Raw genomic sequence first — 18625 nt, 5'->3', positions numbered from 1 at the left:
GTCAAGGTCTCTCAGACTAAATCAGGAAAAAAAATACAGTAAAATAAACAACAATCATATACAGAGTTCTGCTACAGTGTACACTGGAAGATTTACAGTATACCTATTCAGTCAAGCCAGACACTGGAGTATACAGACCCTATATGTGTCAGGATGAAGTAAATACTCTAAAAGATACAGCAGGCTAACAACCTTTTCTTCCTTAATTACTGGAAGCACTAAGCGAGAAATCTATAACAAAGTTTCTTTCAGAATAACTGAGTAACAAAGCCCTCATCAGACTGCAGGGCTCTGCTGCACAGACCTAGATCACAAACAGCAGACTATCAAACGGGTTTTCTTGAGATAGTAAGGCAGATAGCAGGTTGATTTACAGTGCACCACCATGATTTGGTTCCCAAGTTTGTTGATTTTCAGATAGTCCATGTTTGTGTGTTCATGTCTAATGTGTGTGTGTGTGTGTGTGTGTGTGTGTGTGTGTGTGTGTGTGTGTGTGTGTGTGTGTGTGTGTGTGTGTGTGTGTGTGTGTGTCTTTAGTGATCCAGGAGTCAGATTATGAACCCTGTCTGAGATCAAAGGCAGACGCAGAGGGAAGGAGACTTTTAAAACCAAAAACCGGCTCAATGTGACACCACCAAAAGGTTTTGGGGGTTTTTTATACGAGTTTGGATGTCTCCTCATCCACATACAATATATATTTGTTAGTTTAGTATGTTGAGGTATAGTTTATGATCTTTTGACTAGGGCTGCCACAAACGATTATTTTGATAGTCGACTAGTCACCGATTATTGTTGCAATTAGTCGACTAATCAGATCATGCATCCACTGGACGTAAAACGTACAGCTTATTGCACCAGCATGCATCTGCTCTTATATAACTATCATTAGCTTACAGCTTTAAATGTTTAAGGTATGTGCTGACTAAAAATAAAGACGAGATAAGATAAGATAAAACTTTATTGATCCCACGACGGGGAAATTTTTGCATTACCTCAGCTCAGGTACAGATATCAGAAGGAAATACAAAAAATACAAATAAGTACAAACAATGAAAATAAGTAAGATAATACATTATATACAACGGTAGCACACACAGTATGTGACTATGGATATGGTTGTGGAACTATGCAAGACATAAACTATATAGCTTAACATAACTATTGTACCACTACTATTCCTATGTATAGACATGTACACACACACATATACACACTAAAATATGTATACCTATACATACATATATACCTGCACATGTCCATACACATTGAAGGTCCATTATGCATGAAATGGTGACCGTGGATGTTCACAGTGTCCAGTGAGTCATGACATCGTGATTGAGGAGTTATAGAGTCTAACTGCTGTTGGGATGAATGATCTGCGAAAGCGACCTTCCTGCAGCGAGAGTGTTTCAGTCTCTGACTAAAGGAGCTGCTCAGCCTACTCACATACTCATGCAGTGGGTGATGTGGGTTGTTCATGAGGGATGTCAGCTTTACTAACATCCTCCTCTCGCCAACCACCTCCACAGACTCCAGAAGACATCCCAGCACAGAGCTAGACCTCCACACCAGTTTGTCAATCCTGCTCCTGTCCCTGTCCGTGCATCCACTCCCCCAGCAGGCCACTGCATAGAAAAGGGCAGATGCTACCACAGTGTCCATAGAATGTCCTTAATAGAGTCCTGCACCTGCTCAGTATCCTCAGCAGGTGGAGTCGACTCTGGCCCTTCTTATACAGGATGTCTGTATTTGTAGCCCAGTCCAGTTTATTGTTGAGGTGAACACCCAGGTAAGATGATAGTTTATTAAATTTTAATTAAATTTCCAGATTGTTTCAGTGGAGTTTAATAAACTCAGCCGTCTGCTCCTTGCTATCTAAAATATAACAGGACACTGGAGTATATTCTCGAGCGTCTCACACTTCTGATAATCAGCTGTCTGCTTGACGTTTATTCAGCTGTGTAAAAACTATAACTTTAATCTCAGCCAAACCGATTTACTGAGGAACAAATAAAATACTAAAAAAGGCCCAACAATAACATTTTTAAGTTATCTAAGTGACTTATATATCATGTTTAACCTGAGTAGCGAAAGACGGCGGTGGGTTTGAAAACGATTTGCCGGGAGTCCGGTGTTCTCACCGGCCCTAGTGAGCCTTGCCCCCGGCTAGCTATCGAGCTGGTGGGTAACAGACGTCTCCGAAAACGTTGGGAGCGAGCGCTTTTCAAAATATATGGTGTCTTGATAAACTGAGCAGATATTTGAGGTTTACACAGCTACATTCTCGCCTGAAAATATGTTAAACGTTTATTTTGTGACCCAGAAAGAATAATAAGAGTAATATTAAAACTAACTAGCTGCCGCCATTGTTGGAAACTGAGCTGGGCCTTGCTATGAATTCTGGGATAGGTTGGGCCTCGAAGTATACATCCGACCCATCCTTCAAATGTGGGGAAATGAAGGGCGCATTTGTCGGCCGCATTTGTTGGAGTCTTCGAATTTGGACAGTCTTCGTTGTGTCGCTGTAACGACAGCAACGACAACAAATGCAGGCACAGGAGGATGCGGTTACTGAATTTGGACACGGCTACAGCTTCTTCTTCTTCGAGGTTTAACAGCAGCTGGCATCCTTGTACATGCAGTGCTGCCATCTTCTGTTTCAGTCCATTATTACACTCTTAAATCCTACTACTTATTCCTGCGTCTTTTGTGATCTTACAAAGCTTCAAATGACGCGTCGACTATTAAATCAGTCGTCGACGATTTTAATAGTCGACGTAATCGTGACTAGTTGACTAATCGTGGCAGCCCTACTTTTGACAATAAGATAATTTGTCTCAGTGCACTGGACTTTGCTGCCATTTTGTGAAATCAATTTAACACAGAGACTTCTACCCATGCTTTTGCAGTGTCCCATTGAATGTTATTTAACCTAATGGCCTAATGTTGACTCAGGGAAAAGCCTTGATGAAAAAATCATTTAAGCAAACACAGTCCCTATGGCCATCAAGTAGTAAGTGCTCATTACTAACTGTCTGTATCGTGTTTTCTGATCAATCTCAAAAGCTATGTTCTTAACATGTTCCTAAACATGCAAAGCATTTTGTGTCAGTATGTATTCTTCCTTGAGTGATGGTGAAAAACATGTATAGAAATATTAAAGCATATTTTGATCTGTTGCATTATTTCCATCCTCTAACATTAATTGCCTGTCATCTACAAACAACCTCAATCTGATGTGTTTAGCGCTGAAGATTTGCCAAAGTAAACCAAAGTCTAAGGATCATTTATCACATCCATCTACTCTAGATCACTGGATATTTTCCGAGTTTCTCGCCAGCTAATTTTCTTAAGCCCAGAGCAATGTTGTTGAAATGCATTCATGTCAATGGCATTTTCTTGACTCATTGCAACCAACCATGATAAATGACTATAAAACTGTCTTCAAATGAAAATTACAATTAAAAAACACAATCCACAAACTTTAGATGGCAGACATTTCTATATTAAGCAAGCTATGATCAACTGTGCATTTAAGATAAATGTAATGAAGAGAGACTTGGATCTTTATGATTTAAGCCTTTTTTAGATGAAGGAACTCTAAGAAGAAAAAGCAAACATTTAGTGTTCAAACTGTCTCACAGTGAAAGAGCCATTAAACAACTCAACTGTTGAATTATACACATCAATAATATAACTATTATTTATTTATATATGATAATATTACTACAGTTGGATGGATGAACATGAACTGCCAAACAAACCTTATTGGTTCCTGAACCACTGAGAATGCAGTGGTTTGTATTCAGATTTTTGTGTTAAGCAAGCTTTAATTCATCATTAAAATGTATTTATAAAATTTTCATTAAAGCTTCAACATGTCGAGCTGCTGAACTGTTTTTTTCCAGCTTCTTCTTTAAGGCCTTGTATTAAAATTATCTTACTGATGTAGTGACACACAGAAGCTGCAATGCATTACCATTGTTTCCTAAGAACTGACACCTACTACCAAAGAGTTCAGAGTACACACGCTGAAAGGGCAGAGGATCAGGTGTGCTCTTACTACTTCCACGTAGGACAACCACTGCTGTGATACTAGCCCATAGTCAAACTGGGCGATATAGCCTCAAAATTGTATCACATTTCAAGAGAAACTGCTTGTAGGCAGTATCATTTATGTGTGAATGAAGGGTATTTTCCATCAAAGGTAAGCACAAAAATATCCTAGGTAGTGTTTTCTCTGGAATTTTTAGGTAAAACTATAAAATAACTGGTTGACACCAGTTTAACAGTAAGTGAAGCAACTTCAATCAATCTTGTAACTCTTTATACTGTACCATATAAAACTGAAAAATATTTTCTACCTGGGATTCATCTGGGTCAAGCCTTTTAACCAGTTGCTTAAAGTCCTGCTTTTCTACCATAAACACCATTTGCTCTTCCTGTCATATGGAGTACAACTATCAAGTGTTCCAGTAATGCTCAGTGAAGTTATTTGTTTACATTAAGGTTGTGCATTACGTGCTACTAGCATCTACTCCACCATAGCATGGTAGTACTCAACTCTGTGTTTTTGCCTAAAGTGATGGGACACATTTGTTGTTACTTCCTTTAGCGGGAATACATTTAATGCTGATTTTGCAAAGGACCAGACAATGTTGGATATTATTGAAACAGTTCTCTTTTTAAGTACTAATTCATCACAAGAGGCCGACTCTTGCTTCATCAATCAATCAATCAATCAATATTTATAAAGCACGTTTCATACAAAAAAAATGTAGCACAAAGTGCTTTACATGGTTAAAAGCAGCCCACCCCACCCTCCAACTCACTCCCCACACTCTCATTAACATCTCGCATGTGCCCGGCTTGCCTCGCTGACACATGCACTATGGAACGTAAATACAAGTTGTTGCTATAGCAGCGATATCGTAATTTGGCATTTTTATCTCACGTAAAAATTTAATGGCACAGCCATAGTCCATATAATTCAAATGCATAATGTGACATATATTCAACAATCAACAAACAGCAACAATTCCAAATGCCAAACCACATCATCATACCGATATGATAATTACATATTGCAATCTTTATGCTGAAAGCTGATCAGATTCAGGCAGCCAAAGCCTTACTGCTTGACAACAGTTCTCATTCAGTTTTACACTGATAGCAAGTATATAACCAAAGCTTCGTCACCTGCAAAAACAAAGATTTCTGCCCTGAAAACTGCTTAAGAAACATTAGCAGTGTATTCAGTTTCATATTCATTTGTTTCTGTCACCTGCCTGCCAAATAAGATAAGATCAACATGCTCGATACACCCATTTATTCTCCTTTCAGACTGCCAACACTCCATGAACGGAACAACACAGTGGGAGGGGGTGAGGGGGAGGAAATAGATACTGGGAGACCGAGGGCATATAAAACAATAAAACTGGATAGGGAAAGAGAAAGCTGAAAAAGGCAGGAAAGTAAGGACAAGGGAGAAACAAACCTAAACAAAGCGGGAAAAAACAGACCGCAAAGGGAGAAGACGCATTTTATAATTTGTGGGCAAGTTCATACCTACTTGCCATAGACATTCCAACTGAATTAGGTCATGACAGAGACACATACATTTTTTGGACCCTAGAGACATTTTGGCTACATAAAAACTGTCATATAATTTAAACAGACAAGTCTATTCATTATGTATGAGGAGAAAGGTAAAAATAGTCACCTAAAGGGATCAGTAGTGACAGTTTTGGATTTTAGCCTTGTCCCCAGTGACACAAAGAGGTAAAGGACTGTTTTGGAGTGCACCAAATATTCAAGCATAAAATGAAACAAATCCTAAAGTCTTTGTTTTGCTCTAACTGATGACAGTTAATGCAAAACAACTTCAATTACACAGAGCAAAACATAAGGACATACATTTTAATGGTGTTAATACTTTGTAGCAATAAGAGAGTGGCTATAAAACTAAATAACCTAATGAAAGAATTTTTTTTTTCCAAACCGTTTCAAAGTATTTCAGCCCAGCTTCACACTACCTTCCAATCAGCACATCACACAAAACTTTGAAACTACATTTCTGATGAAAGGAAATCAAAACTGAAAGCAATAGATGTTTTTATAGATGCAAGTTTGATAGCTTGATATATAAAAGCCTCAAATTAGCACAATTAGAAAAATGAAAATTTTAACATTTCTGGTTAAAAAAATTACAGAAATCATGAAATGATTTAAATGTTGTTGCTATTTATTTTTCCGGTGACTCAACTGATAAATTAAGAGTTACACCTCTATTCAAGTGATGAGCTTTTCTCGAGATACGTCAAAACAAATCCCACCCCATGCAAATACCAATACAAACAAATGAATGGCAATTCATATGTGGAGTACACAAACATGACCCCCCCCCCCCCCCCCCCCCCCATCCCCACCACACAGTGGAATCACTGAATCACTGATGCAAATAACTGAACACACAGGGAGCACTAAGGACTGTTTTGGATTATCAAAAACACAAATACATTATTCACACCAGAAAATCTCCCTTTTTTAAAACATTTGTTTTAATTTTTGACTGTGAGCTTCAACAACACTATGTTTATCAACTCTACAGGTTACCAAAGCCTCTGCCATAGCCACTCTGGGTCAAAGCCTGAACAACATATGTGCATGGCAAATGTTGTCTATGCAAGTTTCTATGCAATGTTGTCTATGCAAGGCTGCTGTCTCCACACTGGACTGCACTCAAAATCCATACATTTATTAGAGAAAATACAAAAATTACACTTGACTGAAAAAAACTGTACTCATTTCACTAGCAACTACGGTCAATTGCAAGGTGACAAGGTTTTTTAGCTACCTAACGTATACTGGAGACAGACTTGAAAGCACCACTACTTACACTGACCAAAGGCTAAAATAAGAGCACCAATCATCTCTTTCCCCTTTAGCCCTTAGAGTTCTTCCCTGTCTCTGAAAATAAACCCTGCAGAGAGAATAAAGCAAGGACCTCTTCGAATGCTGAAAACAACAGGTTCACAACTTTCAAAACAATATTTTTGACATGGCAGTCATGTTAAATATGACCACCTGCTCGGTGGAAGTTAGCGCTAAAAAAAAAAGGTAAAATTTTGGTAACTTTTCCACACCAGCTTGTAAATCAATCCACTGTATTCTTCATGATGGCTTTGCAAATAACCGTGCATAATGTGGAGGTAGAATTGCAATCAATATAGTGTTTTTCTAGAACAGACTAAGGTTCTGCCAAGCACTAATAATCTCCCAAGTGAGCTCTGTTTTCAGAGTCAACACTGCATTGGAAAGAAGAGTTACTGTTTATACAGCTAAACCTAATAGATGTTATTTTCACTGGCAAAATGGCAGCAAGGTGCCAAAAGTACCCATTTTTTCAGTCACATGGACATTAATATTTCATATATGCTGCTCACAGTAAAACAAGCATACACACCTCACAGCACTTTTCTTCATCATCATAGTAAAAGCACGCAGTAAAATTAGGGTTTATCGTTCTTTGTGACAAACAGAAAGCATAGTTTCCTGAGAGATCCTGCCGAGGTCCAGAAGATCATCCAGTACATTTGCAAGGGAAGGAAGTACATTCTTTAGCAGTTATCTTCCCTGGATCCACAAAAACCCTGCCACACAGAAGTTTCTACAAAGAGGCTACCATTGCAAAGACAATGACTTTGCAATGAAATTGCTTTAAAAACACAATGAATTAAATGAGAATTTCAACCTTGCATCTTTAGGCTTCCACCAATCAGTGATCTGATAAAACAAAGTGTTTATTTTGCTATAAATTCTAAAATGTGGACGCTGTAAATACACTTACTTACACACATGCCTTCAATCCAACAGCACTGAAGACACGATGCTGCTGGGTTGAGTACAGTACCCTATAATAGTGTCTAATGTGAAACACATGATCACATTTTCCACTTGGTTTCCTTAATTCAAACAAAGTTTGAATTCAAATGTCAGTTCACGACATTTTATCTTATTAACTTTTTCTGTGAAATACTGTTACAATAAGCGGCTTAATCCTTGACACACGGGCCGAAGAAAAAGCACAGGAACAGTCACAATCATAAGCAGTATATTTCCGTCACTGCCTTCTCCGTTAACCATACTTAAAGCCAAACCAACAACTATAAATCCTCAATGGCATGATGACAAGTTTTTACACTTAGATGTATGCCAGAGATCATGTAAACAGTATGCAGCATAGAATGTATTGTGAAAATTGACAAAGGAAACAGCTACCTATGACCACAATTAAGGACAACTACCGCATTTTTCGGACCATAAGGCACACTGTTGATGAACGGGTCTGTTTTCATACATAAGGCGCATTAAGCGAAACAAAACAGTCAGATAAGTCAAATTTTACTCAACTCATTCTTCTTGCTTCCTCAACTTCCATACCATTAATTCATTAATGTTAAATTCTCTTACCGCTGCTCCATTCCTGTGTTGTTGCAGTATATTAATGACTAACCTCGTATTGTGGATGGATTATGTCACGTAGCACATTATTATATACCAGCTAGCCCAACTTCAGTAACCCTACAAAAGACACTGCTGTTTAGTTTTTTGTCTTCATTTATGTTGGAAGTGATAGCAGAGCTGTACGTTTTCATTTTATCAGAAATCTCTCAGTCAGAACATGCTATAACATGTTTAGGTGGAAAATAGCAAGCTAACTTCTAACTCCGTGAAATTTAATAAATTCTGTTTTCATGGATGCCTGGATGTTAAACTTAATTGTTACATCTGGTAAAGCAGCAACGCTGATCATTTTATTAAAGATGAAAGAATTTAGAAAGTTTCGAGAAACTCAGTGATGCCGCAGTGTTCGTTTGACTTTGGGACCTGAAGCGGACGGAGTTTTTCACCCAGATTACTCTGCGAGGCTCCTGACTACGGTAATGCTCTGACAATCCATCAAGTGGTCCAGCTTCGTAGCTTACCAAAGTCATTTGAGCGCCGCATACCACATAAAATCGGTTTGAGGTCAGTAAGCACAACCAGAATTCATACATAAGGCGCACTGTCGATTTTTGAGAAAATTAAAGGATTTTAAGCGCGCCTTATAGTAGGGCTGCTCGATTATGGCAAAAATGATAATCACAATTATTTTCACTGAAATTGAGATCTCGATTATTTGACGATATTTATTTAACCCTTTAAGACCTACCATAGAACCAAGTCCGCCAGAGCTTATATATATATATTATTTTTTTTATACATGCTGTAGTGCCATTTCTGGGAGCATTTCAAGTTACTATACATCAATACAACTGTTATAGCCCATAATTTAATAATATGTATGCATTAAGTCCATAGTAACTACATTAATTGCATAAAAGTGCAATAAACTACAAAAAAAATAAATTGAAAATCGTTTTTGTTACATATATTTCTACTTGGAGAAATTTAAGAGGCTTATCCCTCAAAACTTTAAATACAAAAAAGTTGCAAAAAATAGTTTACAACAACAGGAAATTTATTTTGAGTGTCTTCATAGTTTTATTTTTGAGATACACCAATTTTTATATACTGCAGGAAAAACGAAAAAACTATCCTATGATGCAAATTTGCAAAGAAAACAGCAGGTGCATCAAAATAAACTATTTCCAGCAGTGTAATTCGAGTTCTAAGCATCACAGAAACTATTCAGAAAAGTCAAACATGACTTATAAAAACACCAGTATAGGCTTTTAAGGCCTACAAGTAAAAAACTACATTTTCCGCGAAAATAACGTCACTTCCGGTTTAGGGCAGGAAATGGCGGACATGCGACAGTTCGTGCTGACGTCTGTTTCACTGTGGGAAGTGGCAACGCGTGTTTCTGTAATATTATGTTTTTGTTCCTGCAAGCGCTTTTTATGCAATTTTTGCAAAGTTTTATGTGGAAGGAAACCGTGACCGAGGACAAGCTGATGGCATAAGATGTAAGTACAACTCCTCCGGTTTCATATACAAAAAAAATTATTGTGCTAGCTTACGCGGTTCAGGTTCTACAGGGATTTAAAAATAGTTACACAAAACTGAACGTGCGGCTCTTTAAAGGGTTAACAATAAGAATGTATTGAATAATGACTTTAAAAAATAATATAAAATAGTGTGCAACACCACTGAAGTCTTTTTTTACCTCTCTTTTCAACCAACAGCAGTCACTCTCCTCTCCAAATAACTTCTGCTTAGCTTTCCGAGCTTCCCTCGGGTCCTCTTAATCAGCGGTCTCCAACCTTTTTTGCGCCACGGACCGGTTTATGCCCGACAATATTTTCACGGACCGGCCTTTAAGGTGTCGCGGATAAATGCAACAAAATAAAACTAGTACCGGTACCGAAAAAAAGAAGAGTTATTCATAACACACGTGAAAAGACCCAGGAAAACCGAGTTAACGATCAAAATGATAACAAAATAACGCTGAAAACCGATAAAAACCCTGAAACCATACATTTCACACCTGAGCCTCAACTCTCACGGCCCGGTACCAAACGACTCACGGACCAAGGCCCAGGGGTTGGGGACCGCTGCTCTTAATTGTTGTGACGCGTGTTCGAAATGCAGAGAGGTGCGCTGGATTTGCCACACGGAGCAGCGCGAGAGTAAAGCACGAGGGAGGGGCTAATAATCGGCTCAGTCATTTTTAATGATCGTTGAAAGCCCAGATCGTAATCGTGATTAAAATTCGATTAATTGAGCAGCCCTACCTTATAGTGCGGAAGATACAGTAGTAACTATTTTGCATTGGCTGATTGAGACACTACTAAAGTGTGTCTCAATGGCAGGAAACTACTCATTTCCTGCCACTTCTTTACACGGATGGAAAACAAGGTACCAATGGTCGCAATGGTCCAGTCTCCACCCTGCATAAAAAGATATAAAACCTGTTCTGATAAAACTGATATAAAAAATAAAGAAGATGTTGACAGCCATGTCAAAAATCATGCGTCCTTATGGACTTTATTATGGGCTTTATTTTTTTTATAAACTTGTGTAAATATCTGCCATATTTGTTTCCAATATTGATGTGGCATTCTTATGTTCAGTTCTGCTATCTAAAACAGATCCAGCATAGTTCAGCTTTTCACCACAAGGCCCCATTTATCAAAGAGTGTGTATGTTAACATTTCAGGGCAGCTGGGTCTCAGATGGTAGAGCGGGTGGTCTATTGGTATGTTTGGGCAAGATACTGAACCCCAAGTTGCTCCTGATGCATCCATCGGAGTGCAAGTGTGTGCATGAATGAGTAGAAAAGCACCAAGTTCCAGTCCATTATACATTAACAAGGAAACAATTATTGTAGAATAGGCTCGATTTTATTTGAGATGGAAAAATCCTTACTGGCTAGCAAATATTACACTTTCACCCTCGCTGTCGCCACAGTATCATTGCCCTTATTGGTCAGCTGACCACAGAAGAGAGTCATAGCTCCTAACAGAGAGGACGCATCTCTCTTAAGTGGCTTGATCTTGTGGCTTCTAGCTGTGGGAACTCTTCCAAAGGCAGACATTCATAAAATATGTTGAAATGGAATGTTTGCCAGTTTGAGGCTTGCAAAATAACTCTTCAAATGCACAGTTAAGCACAGCTCCTGGTGAGTGGGGATAAACTGCTTAAACAGCAGCACTAAGGACTAGAGAGACCCCTATCTAGGCCCCTCAATGTTGGTTTAATATCTGGCTGGCTCCTTCTGCTCTTTCTTTTACTTACACATACACACACCAAAAGTATGGCCTCAGACCTGGCAAACAGCCTTCAAGTTCTTGGAGCAGCTTTCTCTCTAATTTAAAGTTGATTGCCATGGCCCTCTGTGAGTGACTAGTGAAATACGAGTGTGAAGAAGAGTATGAAGGCTTGGATGTGCGTTTGGCTCCGCGTGCATGTGAATGTGTGAGTGTGCATGCACAAAGCCATTGGATCGTTTACATATATGTGCATGCAGAAGTCTGCGTCAAGGTCTGTGTGGAGCCAGAGTGTATCTGTGTGCTCGTGTGGTTTTTGGCCAGAGCTAGAGCAGAGATTGGACTTCCAGCTAAAGACGTCTGCAGGGAAAGCGAGCTGAATAACAGTACCCTGGTGTTAGAAGGTGAGTTTAACTGTACTGAGCTGTACAGAACATGTGCTCAAGTGAAGAAAGTTAGACTATACAGTCTGGGGTCTGTCTTTATAAACCTGCTGCGAGTTAATGAATACTTCATACAACAATGGGGAAGATTGGGTTAAGTTAAACCTTGCCTCGGATCCTGTGTATTTCTTGGTGACGATTAAATTGATTACTAATGTTTTCTATAATATTTTCATTAGCCAAAACACGCAGGTGTCAGCCACAGTCGACTTGTTTTACTCTGCTTAGGATCCTGGATTTCCCTTTCTTTTTTGGATATGTATGTGGTCTGTGATTCCAAAAAGCAAATTTGTTCCCACTATTTTTCACAATGTTTAGAAAGCAAAAAATACCATCAAGTTTTCCTTTTATAGAGACAGAAGGCTTTAATCCGTGGGTAGGCCAACATCCCAGAGGTAAACAACAAGGTGCCCGGTGTGCCTCGTTTTTCTTAGTCAGTGTATATTTAGTTTCACAGTGGTGAAGTGGTCAAGAAATCTGGTTCTTCGCAAAGGTGTCCAAACTGAGATGCATCCTCCCGAATGAAAAACAGTAAACACTGCTGTAAGTGACACGCATGCTACGCCAGGTGTTTGGCTTCTCTTTCCACACAGCCCATTGTGCGTCTGGCTACGACAAAACAACAATTACACGATCTGTCTCTCTGCATAGAATTAGCTGAATGGATTTTAAAGGAGAAAAATAAACAGCAATCAAACAGGGAACCACTGAAAACCTGGGACAAATTAACATCACAAGACTGGCTTAAGCAACCCCGGTTTTCTGTTTTACTCCCACATGGGAGTGAAGTGGAAAAATGGACTCCTATTGGCCAACTGTAGCTAACAGTACAATTGCTTCCGCCTCACAAGAAACTAGAATAGAATAGAAATATCCTTTATTGTCCCTCATTGGGGACATTCACGTGTTCCAGCAGCAAACTGACAGGCAGACGCAGCATGCAGAGTCAAAAGACAATTTACAACATAACGTAACAAAGTACTAATGAGAAGTCTTTTTTTTTTCTGAAAATACAAGATATCTGAAAAATTCAAATAATAATAGTACTAATAAAGCAGATGCAGTTTTGTCTTGTTACTGTCTTTGACATATAGTACTAAGACTCCTGAAAACTATCTCCAAGAATTTAACACGGAACTTCTACAAATCATAACCGATCCAACAGCTCTTACTTTAATATTCCTCGTTTTCAGTACATGTAAAAATTATTTTTGTTGAGGGCCATGTACTTGAGCCAGTGCAATCCTTGATCAATAAAAGTGGACTCTGATCCTACTTTTCGCTGCATCCACCTCTTTAAAGAATCACAGACGTACACTGATGCTGGAATACACAAAGTTATTGGCAAGGTTCAAATGTTTCCACTGATACAGAAGTACTGCTTACACTGTGGGCAACTATGAGTTTCTTAAAGCCTTTAAGCTCATAAAGACAGATGTTACAGCATGAACTTTGACCCACATTTTCATTTTAGCGGAGCAACATTCAAGAAACGGCTAATTTCAAGCAAAAGGCTCGCTGCCTGCTTTTCTGATTTCTTTTCCCACCTTCCTTCCCTTTCCTACTCCTGAGACACCTCCAGGCTTCATCATTCTGCTTCGTCTGTTTGCATTCCTGTTGAGCTCTATTTAAAAGCTTGATCACTCCACTGGTTAGAGGAATGCACATCTGTAGTGAGACCCCATCCCAGTGTCTCTGTCATCTTTTTCTTTTTTTGTCTGTATCTCTGTCTGCTTCTGCATTATAGTAAGTATTTGTTTCTGATTGAGTTCTCAGAGCGTTAGCTTTTGCTATTGACCTGGAACTTGAACTAATTGCAGATATAAATATACAACAACAAAGGGCAGGATGAAGACTAATCTTGTTTATTACATCAACAAGTGCTTTCAGTGGCCATGATTTCAACGCTTCATTTATACTCTGCCAAGTGAGTTCCCGTGCTTGGTTTTCAGAACTGGAACCAAAGCATGTCAATGAAAGCCAGTGAAAGTATTTTTTCTTTACCTTTATCACACTATTTTACTATATTTAGAAAATAATTAGACAAATCACAAGCACGCTTTCCACAACAATAATACAAAAAGTACACTAGAACCAAACCACACCAATCTACAATCCACCCATCACAACAATATTTACACATTTAAATATCATGCAGCACCTTGTTCTCACTGCATCATTTTTAAATGAAATCTAAAACTAAAACACAGCAACTGAAAGACATTTAATTAACAGTGGAAACAAAAAAGCAGCCATGCTCAGTTTATCAATAATAAAAGAACAACACATTGTAACCAGTGCTTTTTGTCCAGGGTACCACCAGCTTTTTACCCATAATTACAAGGCATGGAGTTAAAATACAATTAGAGGGAAAAAAGACTGTGGTATGATGTTTAACAGCCTAAACAGGGATCCACATTGAGGCTAGTACGACAAGTCCCCACTGTGAACAACAGTAGAGTACATTTCCCTTCATTCCCTCCTGTCCCGTGTAGTGAGGCGGATTAAACTTTTCGTCCCCACATCCCTCACCAACCACCCCTCACACACACACACAGGCAGTTTACTAGCCGCTAATCCTCTCCCGCCCGGTTTAAACACTTTAAATGGCCGGACTTACCTTGGAAACTATCCCCGAGTCAAACAGGCATTATTATATTGTCGCCTTCCATGGCTGGTACCTCAACGAGTTGTTCCTCGACTCACCGATGACACTAGACACGAAGTAGCGGGGCAAGAGAGCAACAAAGTCGGACAGCAACCAGGAGGAGGAGAGAGGAACGAGGCCGGAAAGTGGGCTGCTGCGCCATTGGAGGCGGCGGATGTCAATCACCTGACTGAGTGGGCGGCCCCTAACTGTAAAGAGATTATGGAGGCTGAGCTATAGGTCTGAGGTGTAATGAGGAATGCGGGATGAAAAACAGAGCGAGGTCTCCAACAGCAGGGTTATGAAAGTCTGAATGTTTTGGTCTGTTTTTAATGTATGCAGGTTTATTTCAAATGTGTGTCTACTATAAAAAATGGAAAATAATCAAAATTCAACTTCAGGCAGTTGTAACTTTTAAAAAAATGTACTTATAAAAGCTGCCTCTTTTAATTTCTAATGAAATTTTTTCCATGGTTTACCTGTTTATTTCTTATGCACATAGCATAAAATAGGTATAGGTAGTCGGAATAGGTATTGCAATATAAACAATAAAAGCACAACACTTTTCAATGGCAAAGTAATGCTGCATACAGGCAGGTTTTGATTACAGATTTCACCAAACTGACAAAAGATTTTCACTGGATATATTAATTTTATTTAAGGTGATTTATTTTTAAGACATAATATTGTTACGTTAGTTCTGTTTTTATTTTATTTTATTTAGCTAAATGTTTTGTTTAGACATGAATAAGCTCTTATGTGTCAAAGTAATTGAACATGTCTATAACGATGGAAGCAAAACAGCTTTTTACAGGTTTCCAGCTAAAATGTTGATCCCGTCTCATGAAGTGCACCACTGATTTACTTATTTCTTTTTATATTTGGCTTACCTGTTTGTTAATGAGTAAATAACACATTAAACCAATTAATGGTTCCAGTGCTCTGGGCTTCAGCAGCAATAAATGACATGACAGTAACAGCTAATTATTGGAAATAATTCCCTTTTCGCCTCCCCCATGAATGGTAGAGGTGGAAAAACACATCTGTTGGTCTAATGCAGTATATTAAAAAACCACTGCTTGTCACAGGGACAGATTTACCACATGACAAAACAGCTTTCTGACATAACAAATTCTCGTGCAAAGTCTGTTTTACACTCTTTTTTCCTGTAAACTAACTTTGACCTCTCACCTAGATCTCCTCCACAGAGAATAAAACAGCCACTTGTGCAGCTTTTCGTTCAGTTTTATGATTAACAGTCAAGAACAATTAGAGTGCAAACTGTGGCAGTTGGATTCCAGTCCGCTCATCAGGCATACAAGGGTGACATCAATTATTCCATTGAAAAGGGGATTTCCAATTTCCAAAAGCTCAGCCAGCCCCCCTTACTGACCCTGACCTTTTTAGCTGCAGCTTGGAAGAGTTACATTTTAACATCTCATTAGGAGCAGAAGAGCAGTGATTGCCAAGCATGCGTAAAAGAGATATGAAAGAGTCTGGTTGTCCATCTTAATTTATCAGCTTATCCAGTGTTTACATATTTGAAATGAGATTTTTTTTTTCTCCTACAGAGTGTACCTGCTTAATGTTTGTCCTAGAACAGCGGTCCCCAACCCCCGGGCCTCGGACCGGTACCGGTCCGTGAGTCTTTTGGTACCGGGCCGCGAGAGTTGAGGCTCTGGTGTGAAATGTATGGTTTTCAGGGTTTTTATCAGTTTTCAGCGTTATTTTGTTATTGTTTTGATCGTTTGATCCTGGGTCTTTTCACGTGTGTCATGAATAAATCTTATTTTTTTTGGTACAGGTACTAGTTTTATTTTGTTGTATTTATTCGTGACACCTTAAAGGCCGATCCGTGAAAATATTGTCGGGCATAAACCGGTCCGTGGCGCAAAAAAGGTTGGAGACCGCTGTCCTAGAACACTTGTGGAGTGAATTCTCCATCACTACAAGCTTTACAAAAATACCGCTTTCCTGAAAATGAGCATTCACTGTTTGTTTGCTTGTTTAAATTGTGTTTGTTAATTTAAATCTTTCATACTTTTGAAAGAGCAGTTTGTGGCATTGTTGGAGTGTACTACCTTTGCCTTCTGCTGACCTATCCATCTGTGTGGTTTGTATCTTCCAGTCTATTATCTTGCCTGGCATCTGTCTTACTACTGCTGGACGAAATGTACCTGTCACTCTGTTCCCATCTGCCTTATCTTTTGTCTCATTGGTTTGTATGTGTCCGTCCTTCATCTGGGTCTTTTTTCCGTAGCTCATTTAGCCATCTGTTGTGACACTTCTGTATTTTCATGCATCCAAAAACTAGGCTTCAAGTTAGCAATTAAATATCTGTTTCTATGATAAACATATTCAAATTTAGATTGAAATTAAGCTAGTGTCTTCTCTTTAATTTTGTTACAGTAATGCACCTTGTAATACAAACTTTAAAGTAAGTGTAGACTTTAAATCTATTATGCAGGCTATTATTTGTTGACGACGACCAATAATCTATATTCAGTTTCTCAAACTCAAATTCTTACATAGAGCTTACAGTTAAGCACTCAGGACTCATAATGTGAGATAGCACTAGAGCATCTCAATGAAGTGAATGTTAAAGAAAGAAAACTTTACCTTATTTCTCTACAGTTATATAAAAAAAAAAAAGTCAACCACTTGTTGCTTTATGTTCTGTGGTATTGCTTCCCTCTGCTGGGCCTTTTAACTCATTACAGAGTTCAATAAGTTTAAAATAAGAACAGGATCAGTCCTATAGACTGTGTACATCATCCACATTTTGTATACCACAGTTTACCACACTTTAACACAAATACTCAAGCAAGCCAGTGTAAATCCACCAGTGCTGACCTGCTCGCTGTCTCTCAGTAAGATTACATTAAACCTCAGTTCATATGCAGCCAGTTATTAGATTTTAGCAACACATATTTTACAACCAAGTCTTTACCTCATTGTGTTTTTGAGCTCTACCACCAGTGCACAGTTGTAACTTGTGCATACCACTACCAAAAGTAATCGCAAGATTACTGTCAGTACACCCTATGCTTTTAGGCATTTTAACCTGGTGGTGGTGCAAAAGGAAAAGCAAGACAATCCCTTAGCACAGATGCAATATACCATAGGGGCTCCACACACACCCTTCCAGTTTTCTCTAAGGGTATATTTACTCATCATACTACATGTTTATATATAACACGCTGTCAGAGTGATGAGCTCAGAACTGTAATTATTCTATTGTTGCAATAAATCATTTAAAGTTGTGAGTTGTTTGATTGAACCATCTTAAATATTTGTTAATATTTCAGCCTGGGTCAAGGTTTTTGTCAAACTGAGCCTCCCATAAGTGATGAGGATTATAAATACTGTGATTTCCCATTTGTATAATTAAAATTTAATGCACTTTCTGAATTTTCTCTAATGTCTGACCTGAGGCTGGTAAAAGCAACACTATTTGATATCCAATGAAAATCACTGGATATTGTTTATAATCGTCTTGAACAACAAAACAAGATGTCACTCTTTCCTTCTTTCTTTTACTTTTTTTTTTTTACTTGGTGTTGCTCACTAAGTGAGTAATCTTAGCATATTCCACTTGCTTATATTGGCAAATCTATTCAAAACTTTCAGAACAGTTTGTTCCATGATAAGAGATATTTTGGACCTGCTGTGGTTTTGCTGTGTGCCATGGTTTTCACTGTTACTCACTGTATGCCGACTGATGTCATCATCTGGCTTGTGTTGGATCTCCACAAAGTGGCTTATCCAGTGCTTTAAAACAAGATGAGAAGATGGAAATGTGCAAATCTAAATAGACACAG

General features: G+C 38.6%; 1 protein-coding gene across 2 annotated transcripts in view; it reads right to left on the bottom strand.

Annotated features, from left to right (window-relative positions):
* The window catches only part of il11ra (interleukin 11 receptor subunit alpha), a 51803-nt gene extending 36874 nt beyond the window's left edge, over positions 1 to 14929 (bottom strand). For both annotated transcript variants that reach the window (XM_085413594.1, XM_085413593.1), the window contains exon 1: positions 14778 to 14929. The gene's annotated coding sequence lies outside the window, so the exon portion shown is untranslated. The remainder of the gene's footprint in view (positions 1 to 14777) is intronic.
* Between the last annotated feature and the right edge of the window lie 3696 nt (positions 14930 to 18625).

The sequence above is a fragment of the Rhamphochromis longiceps genome, linkage group LG7 (genome assembly GCF_057381845.1).
Source record: "Rhamphochromis longiceps isolate RC_006_pf linkage group LG7, R_longiceps_female_GT1.1, whole genome shotgun sequence".
In the NCBI taxonomy this organism is placed as follows: Eukaryota; Metazoa; Chordata; class Actinopteri; order Cichliformes; family Cichlidae; genus Rhamphochromis; species Rhamphochromis longiceps.
Note: the sequence above shows the minus strand (reverse complement) of the source record. Positions and strands in the feature narration are given on the sequence as shown.